Genomic DNA, 15,967 nt, shown 5'->3' on the forward strand with positions numbered 1-15,967 from the left:
GCTCTTTTGGGAGTGTCCAGATCTTAAATGTATTAAAATGTTATTAAAATGTATAAACGTAGTAGATGTAGTTTCAGGAATTCTTAAGTTTTGCAGTGTCACTTATGAAACAAATTGACCATTCTTATCTTTAGGGCACATTAAAAAGAAATAATGTGTGTTTAAAAAATGTTTTCGTATGCATGCATATTTGCGCAACTATGTGTGTGTATGTGACTGGAGCAGAGGCGGAGTTTATGGGCACTGATAGTAACATGATGCAGAAGTGAGGGGAGCGCAGGCATGTATTGAGACCGACTGCCGCATTTGATTTGGGCACCAACCACAAGAAGGTTGGGTTTAATGTTTTCTTTGAAAATGTGTTTTACAGTGGTAACACTAGCAGGTATTGTTGAGACCAGTCTCATTAGGTTTTTAGGAGACAAAAAGCATAACAGGGACAATGATTTGGTCATAAACTGCTTGAAAGCAAGGCAATCCAGATGACCAAGCCTTCTGATATAAGACAAGTTCCCTTTCCTCTGAAATATTGCTCTCTTAATTAAAGATGTTGACAGCATTTCTCTTAACCATCTCTTGGCGAGAGGGGACCCAAGTTTTTCTGCTTTGTGCAGGTCATACAGCATTGTGACATTACCTCAAGCGCATGTTTTAAAGACCCAAACGCATTTTCACAGAGCCTTTGAACCTTACTGCACCCCCACAACACAAGTCCAATAGACATGTCCAATTAACCCTGCTCAGGTTCTTATTTAGAAATGGTGAGATGCCACAATTTAACAACATCCGCCTGACATATTTGCAACATGTTCTCCATATGGGGGGATTCCATGGGCTCTGCTAAAACCGTCTCGCATTCTGTCGGCCATTTAGGTTCTGCAGAGCTTTGGGACTGCAAGAGTGCATAGATGGCAGAGGCTGAGTGAGCACACTTACATAGTGCTAGGATGTAACGCTCACCTGATTCCCGTAGAGGCGCCGGTCTTGACTGGGCGTATACCGTATCTTCAAAGGTGATGTGTAACACACGGCTGGCTCTTTGGGCTGGACCTCTGTGCACTGTATGTCTGACTCGAAGGGTAAGATGTCTTAGGTAAGTGAACGCCGTGCTCTCCATCTGCCTCGGGGCAGGGTGCTGTAACCAGTTTCTTCACTGGATAAGGGGAGCAGGCCTCTTGACTTCAGAGGACTGCTGTCCGTCGTTTACTGCACGAACGGTAAGTTTCGAGCAATTCTAATGTCTTTAAAAGTCTTTAGTAATGATGTCTCTTGTTTTGCAGGGTTCCGGCGATGGCGGATGACGGGCTGAAGTGAGTTGAAGATGGAGCACGTGTGATGAACAGAAGCGCCTGGAAGCACGTAAGTAAGCGCTTGTTGCCTGCTTCACGATGCGCTCTAACTGTCTTTTTATTTTGCAGGTACAAGTTCGGAGCGGCTGCAGGGTGCCGGAATACCCACTGGGTTAGATGTGGAAAGGAGTAATGGCACGTGAGTATTAAAGTTCCCCAATGTCTTTAAACGCACCTTGTTTTGTCTTTCAGATGCGGGATGCAGCGCCGAAGGCCTCCGGAGCGCACGAAGAGTAGGTAAGCCTTTGTCTTTCAGATGCCGGAATGCAGCGCGAGGCGTTGGTGACAGCCGATGGACCAGGTAAGTGAAGCGCTGTCACTGAAGACCGTAATGCTAACCTGTTCTTTCTTGTCTTTATAGGTGTTGCTGAAGACTGGATTCAGGATGGTAAGCCTTTTTCCTTAGGCCCAGGATCAGATGCAGAAGACACGATGAGCGTTCTGCTGCAGAGGATGCAGAATAACGCAAAGCAAGATTCATCCATCGGGTGTGGTTTAAATAGCCTCCTGTAGTGCTTAGGTGTCTCCTTCCACAGCCACGCCTAGGTAAGAAAAGAGTTCCTGCTTTCCAGAAGAGTTCCAGTGTTCTGAACCTAGGGAGTGGCTCCTGCCCCACCCAACAGGAAAAGTAGTTCCAAACAGAAGAGGATCAGAGGCTCAACTGGCAGGCAAGTAAGCAGCATGGTCTGCTGCAGGTAAGTCCACCCAAGCATTATGAGCCCGGCGCTTCCAGCGCTGGGACTGGGCATATTTATGAGCCTGGTGCCACTGGCGCCAGGACTGGGTCCAAAAGGTCCCAATTGGGACTGGTTGGCACTCGGAACCTGGGTTATGGATCTGCTTCCAAGGGAGTTGGGAAAACCCTGACCTTTTGGAAGCAGAGATTATGACAGTACCCCCCCTCAAGGCCCCTCCCAAACCGGGTTTCTCCGGGGGTTTTGGCTTGTCAGGAAATGTTCGGTGAAATTTTTTGATTAGGCGAGGAGCGTGGACATATTCAGCAGGTTCCCAGGATCTCTCTTGGGGGCCGTAGCCTTTCCAGTCAATTAGGTAAAATAGTTTAGATTTGGAGATCTTGGAGTCCAGAATGCTTTTGACTTCAAACTCGAGTTCTCCATCAACTAGGATGGGTTTTGGAGATTTAGTTAGTCGGGTTTGAGGTTGCACGGGTTTTAATAGAGAGACGTGGAAGACCGGATGTATCTTCATGTGCGGGGGCAAGACCAACTTGACCGCTACTGGATTTACTATGGTAGTGATGGAATAGGGACCAAGGTATCTTGGGTTGAATGTGCGTGGCCCTTTTAGAGGTAGATATTTGGTGGATAACCAGACTTGATCCCCTACTTGATATTGAGGGGCTTCCTTCCGATGTTGATCTGCTCCTTTCTTGTATTGTTCTTTAGCCCTTTGAAGGTGAGAAACAGCTTCCTTAAAGGCTTGGGTGATTGTAGAATGCAGGTAGTCTACTGCTGGTGTTTCAAGATCTTGGAGGGGATCCAACTCCGAGGTTCTAGGGTTACTGCCGTATAAAAGAAAAAACGGGGTTTTCCCAGTTCCCGAATGGACAGAGTTATTGTAGGCATATTCGGCTATCCAAAGGATGTCTTTCCAAGTTTTTTCAGTTTGTTGCAGCATGCAGCGTAAATACTGTTCCAGAGTTTGATTGGTCCTCTCGGTTTGTTCGTCGGTCTGAGGGTGGTGACTGGTCGATAGTCTCACATCAATTTGAGCCGACCGACAGCAACTTCGCCAAAAATGAGAAATAAATTGACTACCTCGATCCGAAATTAGAACCGAAGGAAAACCGTGCAGTCGGACGATGTTTTCGAGAAATTCTCGGGCCAGAGTTGCTGCTGTTGGCAAGCCTTTGAGCGGAATGAAATGCGCCATCTTGGAGAATAAGTCCACGATTACTAGAATCGTATTGTATCCGGAGCATGGAGGTAGATCGGTGATGAAGTCCATAGAAAGCGTATGCCAAGGGCGAGGTGGGATGTCAATAGGGCGTAAGAGGCCTGCTGGTCTTTCCTTTTGACTCTTGTTTTGGGCGCATACTCCACAGGACATTATAAAGTCTCTGATATCTTTTTTCCAAGACGGCCACCAGAAGTAGCGCTTGATCTTTTCTGAGGTCTTGGCCATACCGGGATGTCCTTCCATTAAAGAATCGTGATAACAAGAGATTACTTTTTTCTGTAAATCTGTGCTGGGCAGGTATAATCGTTCTTGGAAATACAATAAGTTGTCCTTTACTGCAAAGTCCTTTCCCTGCAGATGCCAATTCTTTATGTCTGCTGGAGTTACAAGTTGCCTGGCTTGATCCTTAACTTCCTCTATGGATTGTGTGGCGATTACACCCAGAATTCTTTGTTCGGGAATGATTGGTACAGGTTTAGGGTTGATCAAGTGTTCTTCCACTCCCATCCGAGAAAGGGCATCAGCTTTACCGTTTTTTGTACCAGGTCGATAGGTAATTATGAAGTCAAACTCGGCAAAGAATAATGCCCAACGGAGTTGTCTAGAGGATTGGGCTTTTGCGGTTTTCATATATTGCAGGTTTCGGTGATCCGTAATCAGAGTAACGGTGTGTCGGGCCCCCAGCAGATAATGCCGCCAAGCCTTAAAGGCAGACTTGATAGCCAGAAGTTCCTTGTCAGTAATCGTGTAATTGATTTCAGGAGGCAAGAATTTGCGGGACCAAAATGCCACGGGATGCAACTGATTGGTTACCGGGTCCTTTTGTGATAGAACTGCCCCCATGGCAAGGCTTGAAGCATCAGTTTCCACGATATAGGGGAGTTCGGGGCGAGGGTGTTTTAAGATTGGTGCAGAGATAAATTTAGTCTTCAAATCCTGGAAAGCTTGTTCCGCCTCGGTAGACCATTCAAAACGTTTGTTTTTCTTTAACAAGGCAGTGATGGGCTGGACTATTCGAGAAAATTCGGGGATAAACCTGCGGTAAAAGTTAGCGAAGCCTAACATGCTTTGCACACCTTTTACAGAGGATGGTGATGGCCATTTGAGAACTGCATCGACCTTCTTTGAATCCATACGCACTCCGCCAGGTGATAATATGAATCCCAAGAATTCAACATCTGTCACGTTGAAAACACATTTTTCCAACTTAGCGAAAAGTTTGTGTTGACACAATCTTTCGAGGACCATTTTCACGTGTTTCCGATGTTCAGATTCCGATGAAGAATAAACGAGGATGTCGTCAATGTAAACAACAACACACACATCTATGAGCTCTCTGAGGACATCGTTCATAAAATATTGAAAGGCGGCCGGGGCATTGCAAAGTCCGAAGGGCATGACCTGATATTCAAATAGCCCATATTTGGTGCGGAAGGCCGTCTTCCATTCATCGCCCTCTTTTACTCGTACCAAGTGGTAGGCTCCTCTAAGATCCAGCTTTGTATATATGCATGCTTTTCTGACTTGGTCCAGGAGTTCAGGGATCAAAGGTAACGGATATCTATTCTTGACGGTGATCTGGTTCAGGGAGCGATACTCTATACAAGTTCTAAGGTCTCCTTCCTTTTTTGGAACGAAGAACAAAGCTGAAGAAGCAGGGGACTTGGAAGGACGAATAAACCCATTTGCCAGGTATTGATCCAGGTATTGTCGAAGGTGAAGGTTCTCAGGCTCGGTGAGGGCATAAATTCTACTACAAGGAGGAGTAGATCCAGGTATCGGGTCTATCTGGCAGTCATAAGACCTATGAGGAGGTAGAGAGTTAGCCTGATCCTTCCGGAAAACATCTTGGTATTCTAGGTATTTGGGAGGTAACTGGGGAGTCTCTGAAGAAATTGCTGCCAGTGCAACACCAGGTGGAGGGTGACAAGTAGAGACACATTCTGGAAACTGGACCGTTCTTGCTCGCCAATCGATCAGAGGATTGTGTTTCTCTAACAAAGGTATTCCTAGAATAATCTGAAACTGAGGAGCCTTGATCACATCGAACACGATCTTCTCATGGTTTCCATCTTGACTTACTAGCGTCACTTCTTGAGTGGTATGCGTTACTGGTCCGGAGGCTATCTCCGTTCCATCCACCGTAGTAATGACGTCCTTTACAGCCTTGGGACAAAGAGTTAGATTCATCCTCAAAACCATTTCATGATCCACATAATTGCCGATGGCACCGCTGTCGACGTAAGCTTCAATTGCATGTAATCGATCCGGATTATCAGGGCTAATGAGGACCATAGGTATCACGAAATGCGAGGTCACGGAACTGGTTTTCACGCTCGGCAAGAGGACCTCTATTCTTGTCGGGCGAGGTCGTTTCCCTGCTCAGAGTTTGTAACTTTGGTAACTGCAGCTCCTACTGCCTTCTTGGCAGGTTTCACCAGACAGTCTCGAAGAAAGTGCCCTGAGTTTCCGCAATATAGGCATAATTGCAACTGTTTTCTCCTTTACCGCTCCTTTTGTGTTAGAGGACCTTTCAGGCCCCCTATTTCCATGGGTTCCCCGGAGTCTACTCCTTTGGAAGGAGTTGGCGGTTTGGAAAATACTCGAGCATCAAACTTGGAACGATCGGCCTTCCTGTTCTGCAGTCTGTGATCTATTTGAACGACTAAGTCTATATAGTCCAAACAATCTTGTGGGGGATTCACTACTTGGGCTAACACATCTTTGAGCTCTCCACGTAGACCTCTATAAAACAGCGTAATCCTTTTGTCCTCAGGCCATTGAGTTTCCACTATCAGTCTGTTGAAAGACGCAATATAAGCCAAAAGGTCTTGATTACCTTGTCGCAACGAAAGAAGCTCATTGTCCAAGGCCTGCCCCTGTAAATGTCTTGCGAACAGTTTTTCCATACTGAGCTGAAAAGCTTGAAAATCACGGAGGACCGGATCATCTTGATTTACTAGAGGGATCGACCAGTCTGCCGCATTGCCACTAAGGTACGAAAGCACGAAAGCTACTTTAGCTTGATCAGTTGGAAAGGCTGCTGGCCGGCATAAGAAATGCAACCGGCACTGATTGATAAATACTGCAAACCTCTTTGGGTCACCAGCAAATCGTTCGGGCGGAGCCAGAGGTACATTCCCAGGTAGGTTGATCTGCACTGGATTCATAGAGGATGTAGAAGGAAGATTTCCCCCAGATGCGGGTAACGGGGTCTGTCCGGCTTGTGACTGTAGCAATTGTCTAGCGAGATCATCTGTTCGCTCCTTGGAAATAATCAGTTCCCTTCTTAGAGCGTTCGTTTCCTGACGGGCTGCATGCACTTCTGCCCTTAGTTCCCCAAGTAACTGGGCTAGCTGGTCGGTATCCGAGGTTTCCATAGCGCCTGGACGGGAGTTTTGCGGTAGGCTTTGCGTTCTGCAACGCTCACCTGATTCCCGTAGAGGCGCCGGTCTTGACTGGGCGTATACCGTATCTTCAAAGGTGATGTGTAACACACGGCTGGCTCTTTGGGCTGGACCTCTGTGCACTGTATGTCTGACTCGAAGGGTAAGATGTCTTAGGTAAGTGAACGCCGTGCTCTCCATCTGCCTCGGGGCAGGGTGCTGTAACCAGTTTCTTCACTGGATAAGGGGAGCAGGCCTCTTGACTTCAGAGGACTGCTGTCCGTCGTTTACTGCACGAACTGTAAGTTTCGAGTAATTCTAATGTCTTTAAAAGTCTTTAGTAATGATGTCTCTTGTTTTGCAGGGTTCCGGCGATGGCGGATGACGGGCTGAAGTGAGTTGAAGATGGAGCCCGTGTGATGAATAGAAGCGCCTGGAAGCACGTAAGTAAGCGCTTGTTGCCTGCTTCACGATGCGCTCTAACTGTCTTTTTATTTTGCAGGTACAAGTTCGGAGCGGCTGCAGGGTGCCGGAATACCCACTGGGTTAGATGTGGAAAGGAGTAATGGCACGTGAGTATTAAAGTTCCCCAATGTCTTTAAACGCACCTTGTTTTGTCTTTCAGATGCGGGATGCAGCGCCGAAGGCCTCCGGAGCGTGCGAAGAGTTGGTAAGCTTTTGTCTTTCAGATGCCGGAATGCAGTGCGAAGACCTCCGGAGCGCACGAAGAGTAGGTAAGCCTTTGTCTTTCAGATGCCGGAATGCAGCGCGAGGCGTTGGTGACAGCCGATGGACCAGGTAAGTGAAGCGCTGTCACTGAAGACCGTAATGCTAACCTGTTCTTTCTTGTCTTTATAGGTGTTGCTGAAGACTGGATTCAGGATGGTAAGCCTTTTTCCTTAGGCCCAGGATCAGATGCAGAAGACACGATGAGCGTTCTGCTGCAGAGGATGCAGAATAACGCAAAGCAAGATTCATCCATCGGGTGTGGTTTAAATAGCCTCCTGTAGTGCTTAGGTGTCTCCTTCCACAGCCACGCCTAGGTAAGAAAAGAGTTCCTGCTTTCCAGAAGAGTTCCAGTGTTCTGAACCTAGGGAGTGGCTCCTGCCCCACCCAACAGGAAAAGTAGTTCCAAACAGAAGAGGATCAGAGGCTCAACTGGCAGGCAAGTAAGCAGCATGGTCTGCTGCAGGTAAGTCCACCCAAGCATTATGAGCCCGGCGCTTCCAGCGCTGGGACTGGGCATATTTATGAGCCTGGTGCCACTGGCGCCAGGACTGGGTCCAAAAGGTCCCAATTGGGACTGGTTGGCACTCGGAACCTGGGTTATGGATCTGCTTCCAAGGGAGTTGGGAAAACCCTGACCTTTTGGAAGCAGAGATCATGACATAGGAACATGGCTAGGAATGTTCTCCTTTAAGATTTCTCTTCCAAAACGACTGCCAATTTACTCCGCTTACACAGCAAACTAAGGTATTGCCCACAGGTTTGCTTCCCCATTCTCCAATTTTCACATCACTTGTTGAGTGATATCCAATTTCTTCCTTCCTTCAGATCAGCTATCCAACAAATCCCACAGAGGTACCATTTTGGTCAAACATATAGTTTCCCACTCTTAACTGCAGGGTGGTTTTCATTGGAAGCTGCACCATTGGTGGTACATATTCAACAATGTTCACCATTTGCCTCCAGCATTCCATGATAAAATGATTTGCCTCAGGTGTATCTCCCCTCTGCTCTGGCATTGACAGCACAGACAGCACAGCCATTGAATCCAAGGGTCCTGCTAGGTTCACCTCTGCTTTCACACAGTCTTCTTCATGGTGTGTTGGGAGGTTATGGATATAACGAGCGCAGTGTGCTACATGTGCGAAACTTGAACCATTCGTCCCTCGTGGTTCTGAGGAAACTGTAGTTTACTTAGTGCCAATCCTGGTGGTTTACCTCCCAATACAAAATATTGCAGTCCTGTAAAAATGTTATGAAAAGTGTGAGGGGTCAGAAATGAGAGGCAGACACAAGTTTGCAATAAACTCAGAGTCAGAAATTGTATTTAACAGAAAAGACATTGAAATAACACCTTACTAGCCCTATACTAAAGAAAGAAAATCCCTGCCTAAGAAACTAAATCTAAGAATCAGTCTGTGTCATGTAGTTAGTAACGTAGAAAATGTCCTTGTGTCTAAAACTTTCTAAACTGATCCTCACACTAGAAATAAACAGCTAAGTATGTAAGGAAATATTTCTGACATATGTTTAGTGAAAAGTGGTCATAATCAAAACATACAAATAAATCCAACAAAAGTGTTTTCCAAAGAGAAACCCTTGCATCCAAAGGATGGTTCCCTTCTCCTGGATTTTTAGGTAGTATGGTGAATGCATCTCTTTTAAATAATAGTTTCTTTGTATCATAAGTGTGTCTCTTTATCCAGCATTTCCTTAAGGTTTTTACACTGGATTTAGAAACCTCTTGTTCAAACAATATATTCCATAACATCCAACAATGTCTTTGTAGAAAAAATGATTTCTCTTGAATAACAATTTCCTCATATTGGATTCATAAGGTTCTTGTTCTGTAAGCGTGAAGATTTGGCTGATGCACTCTTTTACCAGAAATCCCTGTATGGGCTTTCTAGAGTTTCTAGGATATTCCTAGGTCAAACATTTTCCTTAAAAAGTTAGAGCCATTCTACAATTTCAATAGTCTGAGCTATCTAAATATCAGGACCTCTTTCATGTACTTTTCAAATTCCCAGGTATACTTGCTTGCCAGGTATTTTGTACCACTGTTAAACATTCCTCTTCTTTGATGGATTACCTGGTATACTCTTTTACCAGGAATCCCTTTCAGGGTATTTTGACTGAGCTCTTCAGATTTCCTGGTGTACTCTCCTACCAGGTATCTCCCCCGATTGTTAGGGTTCTTTACACAACTTTGGTAGATAACCTGGCATACTCTCCTGCTAGCAATCCTTCTCCGGTGTTTTACAAATCCCCTGGTATACTTCCCTGTCAGGTATCTTTCCCCCAAAAGTCAGTTGCCTGGTGTGTTATCTTTACCAGAACATCTTATTGGTTTCACTGTTCTTTTCAATGTATCACATCAGTATCTACTTTGTTCTCTCCAATGTATTTACTTAGGGTAACACTTGTTTCAGCTCACCCACACATTGGAATCTCTTGCATAGATAATTGCTTAGGTTTCGTTACTGCACCTTTTCCCATCTGCATTCAAATCTTCTTTCTTTTAAACATTGATTCAGCATTAGGTGTTGTCTATGTTTAAACCGCCTTTGAGCATTGTCCATAACATCATTCACTTGACTGCCTGTGTGTCGGTATGCCCTGAGGTCCCCAATGGATGTGGGCCACCTCACTGGTTGTTCGCAGCACCTCCTTTATATGACGTGCCTCTGCAGTGAAGCTTCCTCCCTGGATTGGTTACTCACACAATGCACACGTCTCCCCAGTGTTTCTTGCAGCTCTGCGTTCACTCGCCAGCTTCCCTATGTGACCTGGACAGGAGAACGCAGCCTCCAGACACAACTGTACCTCCAGGAGCTTTACTGTGCTTCCCTCTGCTACCACAGTCTTTCGAGTATGCCTGCTGCGCTTCTTCCATCATGCCACGCCAGTAGATGTGACTCACATTCGCGAGTTGCCACATGGATGTGCCTGTTTTCTCCTTCTTAGTTCTCTCCCATACTGCCTTTGATATTTTGCAAATGCCATTTTTAAATGTTCAATTTTAGGTTGAACAGAACAACTAATCTTCACATTAGACTTTGGACTTTGCTTATCTGCATCAACCCTTCCCTCTTCTTCTTGTTCTCAGTATTTGAGGCTTTATGGGGGTTGAAGTGCATAGAGAGAGGTAATTGGATTTCCACAATGGTGTTGTTTAAAACTTTCACATAAAGAACTGTCAAAATCAGAAGATGCTTTATATGTGTTATGAATGTTTGGAGTATACATAGAGTTTTATATAGATTAATATAAAGGAAAGGGTTTTTGATTTCCACAATAAGGGAAGATTATGGGGTGACAACAAGCCATCACAAACTTGGGTATTATAGGTTCCTCGTCAGGAAAAGGGAGGAATACTGCACCTCATCCAATGGAGGCATCCCCTCTCCCCGTTAGTTGTCCCCTCCCATGTGATGCTCCCTCATATAACTAGCCCCAGGGTCAGCATCAGGTAGTGGCTGCCTTCCCTTGACCACATGGGAGGAGGTCACCGCCGGGGAATCAGTGATGACTCCATCGGATAATAATAGGTTTAAATTATGCATTTTACAGCATACATTTCAGTAAAATTGGTTAACAATCTAGAATTTACACTCTGCGCTGGAGAGGACACATGAAACACTCCAATAGATACCAGGACATCAACAGTATAAAGGAACATTATGTAATGGGTGCTGATGCTGCCTTTCCTCAAAACAAAATCAGGAGTGTTTTTTCCGCAATATATGCCAGCATTCCCCACTTTCAGGTATGTTATCCCCAAAGCAGGTCTCTTCCTGTTTCATGGCTTTTATATGTGAAGAAAGAAATGAGGCTTGTCTCCACAATATATGCCAGCATTGCCCCTAAAAAATAAATGTTCATGCTGCCAGTGCCCAAAAAAGGCTACCTCTCAACAATAAATGCTTCCACTGCCCAACGTTCCGGCTGCTAGTACCCAAATCAAATCCTGCATTCGGTCCTAAAATATGCCTAAGCTAACCACAGTTCTGCATCATGTCAGTCACAGAACCCACAAACTGAATCTTTGGCCCAGACACGCACACACAAACACATATATAGATTTACACATTCACATATGCAAATATTTGTAAACATATCTTTTTTCTTTGTTAAGTCCAAAAGCCAGGAGTGGTTAATTATTTCACACATGACATTGGAAAGCATGATATCTCTGGAAACTGTCCAATATGTCTTAATAGGTTCAAGACTTAGGTACCCCAGAAGAGCCTTTGTAATCAACTAATTTGCTTTTAGTCATTGCTTGACAAAAGTATGCATCATATATGCAACATGTGTGCATCCAACAATCACCTGTAACCTTTAAGGAGAGCTGAGATGTTTTAAAGGAAAGGGCTACACCCCTGCATTGTTTGCCATGTCTTGTACCAGGGGCGCAACTGTGCTGAAACATCGGGGGTAGGGCTAGACTAATGCTTCAAATTGACTCTTTGTCTACTGCTAGTTCATGGTCCATGTGCATCTGCATTTTACCTTAATCCCATGTAAGATTGAGTGACACTACAGCTCTAGTGTCTTTATGGTGTCAGTGGGCAGTCAGAAGGGAGGTACCGGCAACTGAATTGGAACTGTCCTGAATGTGTGCTGTGGCACAGTGTCACTAAAGTAGCATCACCTAGCCTAATATCCTTATAATATGGCATAATAAGGCATAGCAGCTTGAGAAAGAATGTTTTCATGGACACAAATACTTGTGACCAATTGTGATGTTTCCAAAGTGAAAACGTCTGTGCATAGTTGTTGGGTAGTTTGTTGGGAAGTCATGGTAACATTAACCACCTCAAAATCACTCCTCCCACCCCAACAGACAGCACACCTCGACCCACAATTCCAGCACTGAAATAACACAGCTTACACAATGGAACCTTCCCCAGCTTCTACATTAAACTTCCCTATTAACCACACTAACCACAGATAGACCAATACATATCTCTGCACACCTTAAACACCACTCAGAGAGACACCACAGACAACTACTAAAACAATTTACATTAGTAACCTGGAGCATACATTAATCACTGCTCCAGACAACTCAAAAAAAATCGTAAACTTTGACTTCATAGAAAGCCCTAACTTTTCAGACATGCACCTCAACATTGCAATAAAGCAAATTTGCCCTGCACCCCCTGATTCTACGTCAGTCCCCTACACACGCCTCTTGCAGATCATGAAACTCCAAGAACTTGTGAAAACAGCAGAAGAAATACTTAAATTGGTTCATGTATCGCCAGTGGGGGTTCGTCCATAGGCAGAGCATGGGTGGCACCCTCCCTTAATTTCAGAACCCTGCAGGTCCCCCTGAAGATTCCCAGAGAAGCAAAAAAATGCTTTTGTGTTATAGAGCAAGTGATTTTAACTCACTCCATAATAACGCACAAGTAGTATTTGCAAAGAATCTAAACACTTAAATTCTTTGCAAATGCAAAGACTGGTGCTGCCCCTTATGCCCTACACAGAATGCCAGCAGATAAAACGCTGATGCCTTCACTCATGTAAAGCTTTGTGAAAGGCATTAGGGAGACCACAGGTAACGTCACACCCTTCAAAATGCCTCAGGGGTGTCAGGAAACCCAGCCCTGGAGGTATTCTGAATGGCTCTTCACCCCTCCCTCTGCCTGTCTGTCTCAAGCTGGGGCATGTCAGAATTCTGACCCTGCCCTCTGCCTGATAGAGGAATAGGCCGGAGGAGGGGTGAAGGGCGTCCCCTGACCCCTGACCTTCTTCCACCAACGTGATGTTGGAGGAAGAGGGAGAAAGCACAAAGAGAGAAGATCACAATTGAGGCACGCTCAGGTAGGTTTTGAAATAAAACATGTTTTGTATGTTTGTATATGTGTGTGAGAGAGAGAAAATGGGCCCCATTACAAGTCTGGCGGTAGCCGTGCCGGAAAAAAACGGCAGGCTGCTGCTGGACCTGTAATACCATTCTGCCTCCATGATTGCCGGAATCACCGGGGCATTACAACCCCAGTGACCAGGTAATTCTAGAGGAAGAATTCTGTAAATCCCCATTCCCATGCAGCCCCACAGGACTCCATGGGTATGGGGACCATGGAAACACTGGTTCCGTCTATGACAGAGCCAGTGTTTCCAAGGCAGGTGGTGTTACTCCTGCCAGGTCAGACCTGGTGGGAGTGACACCCCACCTGCAGGACTCGGAATCAGCTGGTCTGGAAACATGGAAACAACAGTGGCGGCGGATTTACCGCCACCGTTGTTTCTGGACCGGCTGACTGGCAATGAGGCCCACTGTATTTTTAAAGTGTGCGTGCGTGAGTGACAGTGTATTTGAGCGAATGAAGTGTTCTGTTGAGTGCCGTGTTGTATGATTGAAAGAAGCTGTATGAGTGCGTGACTGCTTGTGTGAGTGCTGTGAATGTGAATCCAGGGCTTGATTTTGAGCGTCTTATAAAATAAGAAAAGTGTAATTCCATGATGGAAAGATACCTTTTCTTGTTTTACATGGAGCTTGCAACCAGGCCCTGGATGTGTTTGAGTAAGTGCTCTGGTTGGTGACATGTGTATAATTGAGAGAGAGGCTGCATAGGTGCCTGCCTGCTTGTGTGCATGCGTCTTTATGAATGTGTGTACATGCGCAAGTGAAGTGTTTTGCTGAGCGCTGTGTGAATTAATTATTCAGCAGAACCCTTACTCAGGCAGATGCATACATTCATGTATACATGCACACAAGCAGTCACGCCACCATACAGCTCCTCTTAATCATTCAGTAATTCAGAGAAGCTGTATGAAGGCATGACTGATTGTGTGCATGTATATATGAATGTGTGTATCTGCGTGAATGAAGTGTTCTGGTGAGTGCCGTGTGTAGGATTGAGAGAGGCTGCATGGGTGCATGACTGCTTGTGTACATGTGTCTATAGGAATGTGTGCGCCTGTGTGAGTGCTCTGCTGGCTGCTGTGTGAATGAACCATTCACATGACACCCACCAGAACACTTACTCATGCAGATACACATATTCATGTATACATGCACACACGCAATCACAACCCCATACAGCTCCTCTCAATCATTCAGTAATTCAGAGAAGCTGTATGAAGGCATGACTGATTGTGTGCATGTATATATGAATGTGTGTATCTGAGTGAGTCAAGTGTTTGTATGGGTGATGTGTGAATGAATCATACACACGCCTCCCATCAGAATACTTATCCAGGCAGATGCATATCTATTTCTATTTACATGCACACAAGCAGTCCCACAAACCCATAATACTAATCTAAAAAATCATATGATTTAGAAAAGCTGTATGGGGGTCGTGACTGCTTGTGTGAATGTGTGAATGTGTATTTCTGCATGAGTGAAGTGTTCTGGAGAGTGCTGTCTGTGTGATTGAGAGAGGCTGTGTGGGTGTCCGATTGTGTGCATGTGTCTATATGAAAGTGTGTATCTGCGTGAGTGAAGTACTGTGCTGGGTTGTGAATGAATCATTCGCACAGCCCACACCAGAACACTTACCCATGCAGATAGCGATATTCATATATACATGTACTCAAGCAGTCATGCCCCCATACAGTTTCTCCCAATCATTCGATGCTTGAGAGAAGCTGTATGGGGGTTTGAGTGCTTCTGTGCATGTTTGTATGAGCTGTGGAGTGAGGCGTTCTGGTGTGTTTCATGTGAATGATAGAGAGAGGCTGTATGGGTGTGTGACTGCTTGTGTGCATGTGTGTGGGCTCGGGTTTGGAGGGGCATTAGTGCAGGGCAATACCAAGGTGAGAAAACATGTTCTTGCTGACTGCGAGTACCGCATGCATCCAGCAAGAACATGTTTTCTTACCTTGGTGTTGCCTTGCACCAATGCCCTCTCAAAGCCCATGCCCCCCACCCCCACACACACACATACATTCATATACACATTCACATGTACACAAGCTTGCTTACTTGTAAAATACAAAAATCACATAGTAAAGCAAGTGCCCTGTTTTACACAACTGTACCTTTCACATTTTAAGACACTTTAAAAGAAATTGTGTATTAAAGCCACATGAGTATAAACACTATTTGTCACAACTACCAGCTTACTGTTATGCATGATGTTAAGAACAGTGGACTGACATGATTACTGATATTGACATCGGAGAAATCTTAATACAGGCAGGTCAATAAAGTTACATGGCTTCGACACTGAACAGCCTTGAATGAAACAAAGAAGAGCAACGATAAACTGTTGTCGGCATGGTCGGATTATCTTAATGCTAAATTAACTGAGGGGAGATGGGAGAACATCTGCAGGAATATATTCTTAATGTCTTTTTATAGGGGTGAGAGGACCAGACAGATCAATATTCTTAATACATTTTATTGGACCCCGGACAAAATGATCAAACAGGGACTAATTGATGCAAATAGTTGTTGGGGTTGCAGGCAGAGGGGTGGCACCCCAGAACGGATGAGTAGCAGAGTTTGCTGCTTCTGGAAAGAAATATCAGAGGTACTAAACAGAGTGTTTGCATATGAATTGGAGTACGTCCTTGAGACTTTGATTCTTGGGGAGGATGAGTTGTTGTATTACCTGTTTCATT

The sequence above is a fragment of the Ambystoma mexicanum genome, chromosome 2q (assembly GCF_040938575.1).
Source record: "Ambystoma mexicanum isolate Mex_15411 chromosome 2q, UKY_AmexF1_1, whole genome shotgun sequence".
Taxonomy (NCBI): Eukaryota; Metazoa; Chordata; class Amphibia; order Caudata; family Ambystomatidae; genus Ambystoma; species Ambystoma mexicanum.